At 45.0% G+C, this 7,653-nt stretch overlaps 1 protein-coding gene across 2 annotated transcripts in view; it reads right to left on the bottom strand.

The window, feature by feature from the left end:
• Positions 1–7,394, bottom strand: part of Cdon (cell adhesion associated, oncogene regulated) — an 88,791-nt gene extending 81,397 nt beyond the window's left edge. Inside the window, exon 1 of one of the 2 annotated variants that reach the window (XM_029543243.1) lies at positions 7,338–7,394. The gene's annotated coding sequence lies outside the window, so the exon portion shown is untranslated. Of the gene's footprint in view, positions 1–6,700; positions 6,963–7,337 lie in introns of those variants that run through there. The other variant, XM_029543242.1, reaches the window with a different exon arrangement.
• Between the last annotated feature and the right edge of the window lie 259 nt (positions 7,395–7,653).

The raw sequence follows: 7,653 nt of genomic DNA, 5'->3' as shown, positions 1-7,653 counted from the left end.
CACACACACACACACACACACACACACACACACACACACCGTTGAAATCATACTATGTCAAGTATGTGGCCCATCTGCACTATGTAAACCCATTTCATGGAACCCTGGCACAAAGGTTCTTAGAGGTCACTGGTCCAGTCTCTTACCCAATAAAGAGACTCTTTATACATCATTGTTAGCATATACAAATAGAACAGAAGGATCCACAGCCTTTCAAATGACATGCTGCACATGAGGTGGCTCTATTTGTTGGTCAGTTCTTCCCTTTGGAACATAATCTGCATCTATAATTGCCTGTATAAAAAAAGATGTGGGCTGGAGAGACAGCACTTGCTACTTCTATAGAGGAAGTTCCTAGCACCCGCATGGTGGTTCACAGCCACCAGTGGTACCTATAGTTCAAAAGCTCTGACAACCCCCTCCAGGGGCACATGCATACATACATGCAAGCAAAACATTCATATTCCAAAAACTAAAATAAATCTGAAACACAATTTGAAATAAATGAGCCACACATGGCCACTACAGCTGTCCCCAGATCTAATGACACCCTGGCCATAACAGGCTCCTTGGGAGTCAGGGGGATCCTTTCCTACCCCATGGCTGTCTGTAAAAAATGACCTGTGTCAAGGAGCTATGAATAGAAAGATTTAATAAACTCACAAATGCTGAAAAATACAATGTCTCCTGAGGGGAAAAGATTGGCTAATGTCCAAGCAAAACATCCAGAAAACCCTCAATCAACATTTCTAATAACAACACAGTACAAACGATTCCCTCAACTACGGTCCCCATCAAGTTTTGGAGAAAAACAAAAACAAAACAAAAAACAAACAAAAAAAAACCCTTCATATCCATTGTTATTACTTTGCTTTCTGTTTTACTGCTTGTGAGATAAATTTCATTCCCCATATTAAGGAATTTCAAAGAACATAAACAGAGAGTCTCAACGTACGGAGATTGTTCAGACCGGGTAAAACTGTTCTCCACAACAGAACTGTGTGGCCTTGTTCTTCAACGTCTCCCGGGGCAGAGCAGATTAGCTCTCCTCCCCTCAATGCTTGATAGACTTTCTTTTAAATCAAAAAGCAGTGTCTTCACACAAAGTCACATATGTGTGTGTAAACATTCTGCTGTTACATTTCCAACCCAACGAGCAGGACCCTAGAGTTGAGTTGGTTGTTATTTCTGCTAAATTCTAAGTATTGGTCGAGGAACTTCATCCCAAACAGGAAAGCCATAAGCTATCTCATATACTCCCTTCTCTCTATCTCGAAGCTCCTTCCTTCAGCTCCAGAAAATAAAAACAAAACAAAACAAAACACAAACAGAAAATGAATATAGTATCAGAGGACTTGCTATATGGAATTGGAAACAAAGGTAACTGAGTTACCTCCAACTCGGTGTTACATTTATAAAAAAAAAAAAAAAAAAGATGTCATGGTTGGTTGGTTGGTTTGCTTGTTTGTTCCTAAAATAACCACTGGGATCTGGTTTTCAAATAATATGTATAAAGAAAAGCTATTTTTCTTCTTCTTTTTTTTTCTGCCAGTGATCATATACCCCAGATGCCAATAAAATAAATTTCAAAACACACAAAAGACTATAACAACTTGAAACACATAAATAAGTACTGCACACAACAGCATGGGTAAACTGCACAAGGATAAGGACTCGTTCAGGAATGCAGCCACTGTATGACTCTTCTTCACCAAGTTCAAGAACAGGCAAAATGACCCTATGGCAAAACAGATGAGCAGCATAGCTGTTGCCTACAGGGGGAGGGGAAGGCTGAGGAAGAATCTTCCCAGACAACTAAATGCAACTGAAGCGCTAGTGATGGGACAGGTAAGTGCTTACCTAATGTACTCACCTAACTTCATTTGGCTACCTGCTGCACACAGGAGTGTACCTTTGGGCACACCTCTGCCTAGATTGGAAAAAGTTCCATGCATTGTTTCCAAAGGCTTTCTACGTTTCAAATGGAAGTTGAAGAACTAGTTAACATATGAGGTTGTAGCAATTACACTGGACACGTTGTTACAAACTTACAAGACTTCCTTCTTATTTAGAACTTAAAAGGAAATCATTTTTGGACCAAAGTAACGCACAAACAGGCGCAGAAGGAATCTATAAAAATGACAGCAGCTAACATTTCTAGAAGTTTTACTATCTGCCGAATGTTTTACTTTCCTCTACTCATTTAATCCCATGGAGGGAAGATATCCTATCCACTTAATCCCCATTTTACAGACAAAGGATCCAAAGCTAGGTCAAGACCATTGCCTAAACTCACATAAACAATAAGAGGAGTAGCTGAAAAGCAAGTTCCATGTCAACCCCTTAATTCAATATCTATTACAGTACCATAAAAATAAAATCAACTACATAGCTTCCAGCAAGGGAAGGAGCAGAATGTGTAACCTAAATTTCAATAATGTAACCAGCTTAACACATTCTTCTTCTCTATTAAAAGGCACATCCTTGGCATTCAGAATTGAATGCGCTTACTCATATTCCAACTCACACACAGCAAAACAAAATGTTCTATAATGGTGTTTTGTTTGTCTGTTTTTTAATTATCTCTGGCCATCAAAATATATTATACAGCAACTAAACCGTGAAGGCAAACAGGCGCTGACTTCAGAGTTTAATCTACTTCTTAAAAGGCATGTCCAGGGTGACAGAGGAAAAGGAGTAAATGTGCTCGGGGGGGGGGGGGCAGTTCTTTATATTCTAAACATGTGGTATTGTAAGGTACAGGGCTACATGGGAATGGGAAAAAAAAGAACAGTACTATCTACATGATTTTAGATAGCAATAAAACATATCGCAGCAGCCATCAAACATGCATTTGAAATGAGCTTAAAACTGTTCACTCTGTGATTCACATTCCCAGAAGATGAGAATCAATTAAGGATACCACCCACAAACTCCAAACCAGTCCTCTGAGAAAAGTACACAAGAAGGGAACTGGACTAGGACGCTGAAATAAAGTCGTTCCCAAGTACATCGAGGGCAGAGCAAGAGGCGGGCAGAAGGAGATACACCAAAGCTTCTCCACAAATCTGCCCCAGAATGGTTCTGGAAATTCTATTTTCATTGACTTGGGGCTGCTGGCGAGTTGGAAGAGCAATGGCTCAAAATACTAGAAAGCCAACAGAATCGTTTTAAATGCTAACAGAAATGAGAGGCAAAATGAATTTAAGCTCTATAATAAGAAGAAACAGAACAAGATCAGATGGAAACAAAGCTATAAACTAAAATATGCCCATTCAAACAAGCATTTCATTTCTGCACAGGCAATTAACTTGCCATAAAAGCCTGACTCTGCTCTCAAATTTTAAGTTATTACACAATACACCAGCCCTTATAGGCAAAAGCACACTGTATGTAATACCCTTTCACATATTCACCCAAAGAGCAGTCAAAAACACTTACCAAGGCTGCAAATATGTATACGCTTGAACTTAGAAGGAGAGCAGAAAGCAGCGCCTCTCTGTGCTTACACTAGGGTTCGCTTCAGTGCTAAAGCACACCACCACAGCCCTGCCTGTAATAAAGTCCCCACTAGCAGTCTGCCTTTGGGTTGGGCTTTTCTCTTACAAGATAAGCTGTTAAGTCATGCCTTGATTTTAGATCTGCTAACATATGGAGCCTTCTAATGCAGCCTGCTCTCCGCCCCCTCTACTCCCCCTCCCATTCACTGTGCAGTGCTGCTCCCTCTCCACACATACACATACACACATACAAAAAAGGCACTGCAGGGCAGAAATTCCTCAGGTGCTCGCTAATGGAATTCCCAGGGTCTAGGAGCCGCTTCGGGGATCAAGAGATCTCACAGCCCCTGCTGGGGTAAGGAGCAGCGAGTCTGTTCCATTTAATCAAATACAGCATGAATTTTCAGCTCTATTCACTAGCTTGTCTCCAGGGCTCTCAAAAGGCACCAGGCAGCTAGAATCACACACATGTGGCTCTTTTAGGCAAGTATAATTAGTTTGATTTTAAAAAGCCACATTAATAATATCACCTCAGGACCATTATTCAAGGGACAGATGACAATGATACTGTATGTTTTAAGCCTGACAATGGAGGGAGAGTGCCCAAACAATGAGAGAAAACTTGAAGGATTTAAAAACAACAACAATAAAAAACCCACAGCTTTTCATTTCAATGTAACCCAGGATTCCAGTATTTAAAAGTGACATTAAGTATATTCTTGTGCCCAGTCCCTTAATTTTAACAGTAAACAAATACAGCCCTCCCCTCCTGTGCATAGTGGATGCAGGCCACCTACACCTATATTATATTTGGATACAATATAAAAGTGTAAATAAAAACAATGTAACATTTTCTAATTCAATCTAGGTGAGTAAAAAAAAAATCTCTTGAAAAAAGCATGTCATAAATAAACAAATAAAACAGCTGGAAATTAAAAACAACTCTTTCAAAGAAGTACAGTTAGAGTTCAAATTCCTATTTGAATTAGTTTTTATTAAGTATTAATGTTATTAAGCTAAAGAATGACTATCTGGTAGGTAATTGTACTGTCCTAGCTATAATTCTACATAGTAGAGATGCTGATCACATCATGTTAACTAATAACACACATTAAAACCAATTTTCTAACTCATTATCCTTTGTATCTTTGATTTCACAAAGATATTGTTTAATTCCTGAAATCACTTCCCTAGTATTTTACTTAGAAACATTCATCAAATTTTAGTCTACTTGTTCTCCAAAGAAACCACCCCAGAGAACAAAAACCTTACTGCCTAATTTAAAAAGAAAAAAAGAAAGGGACTGTCGAGAGAGCCATGAGAGTGCACACACCAAGTGGGAAAACAAGAGGGAAGCAAAAGAACCAGTTATTACACTTTACCTGATCCTTGTGGAGCACCACCCTACGACACAAGTTTCTATCCCTGGGCACTGCTCTATATATGCCCTGAGGATAGGGGAGGGTCCTATCTTAAAGTGAAGTTAAAGCCTCCCACAAAAAAGTCAAGCCACCTGCAAAATCCACCAGAGGTAAGGGAGATGCAGGACGCAACCTACACAAGCTAGATTAGTGTATGTCAGATCCTCCGGTTCTTTGTACTTCCTGCTTGAAAATCAGTACTGTTTAAGTACTTTGCACAGCAGAGGCTGATGGGAACCACAGCAGTCAATCAAAGCATCCCTAGTGAGTTACTACACAAACAATAGCGCAGCACCTCTAGCAACTGATTTTGCTAGGTGATTAAACCATTCAAAGAAAGATTTTCCAAATACTGTATCTGAGTTTTTGCAAGAAAGTTAAACAATATACATTTGTGTGTTTTATAGAAATATAAATGTTTCTCCTTTGCACATTGCCAAACACACACACACACACACACACACCCAAGGCACGTCTTTACAAAATGAAACAGGTTTTCTCCATCCTTCTCATATAACTAAAAGTATGTGGCAATTTACTTCAACATGTGCATAACAGAGTCTACAGTATTCAGTGCCTCTCTAAGGTGCTAAGAAGCCTTTAACACTAATTTGAAATTTTCTGAAGGTTTTCTTTCATCTTATCCTAAAAGTTCAACTCTCTATAGCCCACATTTTCATCTAAAAACAGACTGGAAAGTTAAAGTTATTTTAAAAGTAAGAGAATGTTTAGAACTATATTAAAATTAAGGCACCTCTTCTCCAGCGACCTACCCACCTCCTTGTGACTACAGTCCTTGAGCTCTGTTAAATGTCCACTGGGAATTCGAGGAGTATAGAATCTGTGAGGAATGGGCTCTGAATTAACTCAGCCTCTTTCATCATTCCCTGGCATTGGCCTGAGACAAAATCTCACGTTACCTTTTAGTCCAACCTCCTGTTTCCCAAGGTGTCTGGTTTAGGACACAAAGGCTGTCTTTCTGTTAATGAGGTTCCCTAAATTTGACAGCCCAACTGGGGAACAGCCTGCCCTTAAAACACCTGCCACCCTCTGTGGTCCCGTTGAGGAAAAGCAGGCATTCTGTAGAGAGTTCCTTTCTGGAGAGCCTTCCACCTGATTTGGTGGCGTTAGGGGAGAACAATAAAGCGAAGGGCAAGGGAGTCTATCTATCCCCCTCGGTGATTTATTACTGAAATTCCTAAAAGTGGAGAGAAAGCAACAAAGGTCTGAAGCTGCAGGCTGAAATAAATAGCGATGTATTTAAAGTATTTAGTAAATGATAATGCGAGCCACAGAAAGCTTTATAGAAGAGAAGGAAAAATACACTCCCTGGGGCTGGGAAGTCACTGAGTCTGTGAAGGCAGAGAAAGATACATTGTGCAGGAAATTTCTCTTGCTTCTCCTTACACATAAATCACTGTCTCTCTCCAGCACTCTGCGGGGATTGAGAGGGACGACAGCGTAGACTCCCTTGGGAAAAGCGCCGGCGCCCCCTGTTCCCCGCTACGCTGCATCCCACCTGCCCTGGCAGATCACCGAAGAAGACCTCAGCGTGTCACTGACACCTCACCCCGCCTCCTCTTGCGAGGTGGCTCTGCGCTTCCAAGGAAGAGGCGGTGAGCCGGCAGCGGGGCATCCCTGGGCTGCCTTTCCACCCTAGACCCCAGCGCTCTGCGGGCAAGCCGGCCTCCGCTTCCCCAGGACCCCCCGCTCCCGAGCCCCGCGGCCCGGAGCTCTCCCCGGGCCACCCTCGGAGACTCTGCCGAGGGACCCCCGCACCTCTCCGCAGGGCTGGCTAAGCCCCGAGACCTCCTGCACAGCAGCCGGCTCCGAGAGCCACCCCCAGGTCATCCCCCCGCACGCTGGCGGCGGCGGCGGCGGCGGCGGTGGCTGCGATCCGAACGGGCCCCTCCATGCACCGGGCAGGACGGCCGGAGGGCGCGGCGCCTCTCACGCGGGGCGGGGGCACTGGGGCGGCGCGAGGTCCCCGTCTCGTACCGAGCCGCGCGAGCCGGGCACCCGGGCTCCGGGAGGGGAGCTGGGGGGCGGAGTCCCGGGGCGCGCCCCCGCGGCCGCGCTCCTCCCCGCGGAGCGCGCGGGCGCCGGCACCAGAGCCGAGGGAGGAGGACACCGGCGGAGTCAGAGGCGGGCGGCAGAGGCCAGGACTCCCCGGCCCGCGCCCCGCCGCGGGGTGCGCGCGCAGCCTGCCAGATCAGCGGCGGGCAGGGCCGTACCACTGCGCCGAGGGGGGACGCCCCGAGCGCTGGCGCCTGCGCGCCACCTGTCCGCCCGGTCCGCACCGACACCGCTGCGGGCAAGTGCAGCCGAAGGCTCCGGTGCTGCAGACCCCGGGAGGACGAGCTGCCTGAGCGAGACACCGAGGCTCCCGTCAGATCTGCACTCACTCTCCCCTCACCTTCGCTCGCCCCGGAGAGGCGGCATTCCTGACCGGTGCTCTCTCTGCACGTTCCCGGGTTCCCGCCCATGCCCCGCCCCGCCCGCCCACCTTTTGAGAAACCACCTTGTGTTGCTCTTCCTTAGTGACCCAGCGGTTGCGATTCCAACTCCCAAACACGTCCCTTTGCCTTTTCACAAATCCCTAGGTTTAGTTCTTTAGGGAGCTTCCTTGGATTCCCCAGCTCACTCATTTTGCCCTCACTGGGACAGGTGACAAAGTTCTAAGATCAGAAAAGGCTGTGTCGCCTGGTGTAAGCATCTTGCCTTTTGGCCAC

The sequence above is a fragment of the Mus pahari genome, chromosome 10 (genome assembly GCF_900095145.1).
Source record: "Mus pahari chromosome 10, PAHARI_EIJ_v1.1, whole genome shotgun sequence".
Classification (NCBI taxonomy): domain Eukaryota; kingdom Metazoa; phylum Chordata; class Mammalia; order Rodentia; family Muridae; genus Mus; species Mus pahari.
Note: the sequence above shows the minus strand (reverse complement) of the source record. Positions and strands in the feature narration are given on the sequence as shown.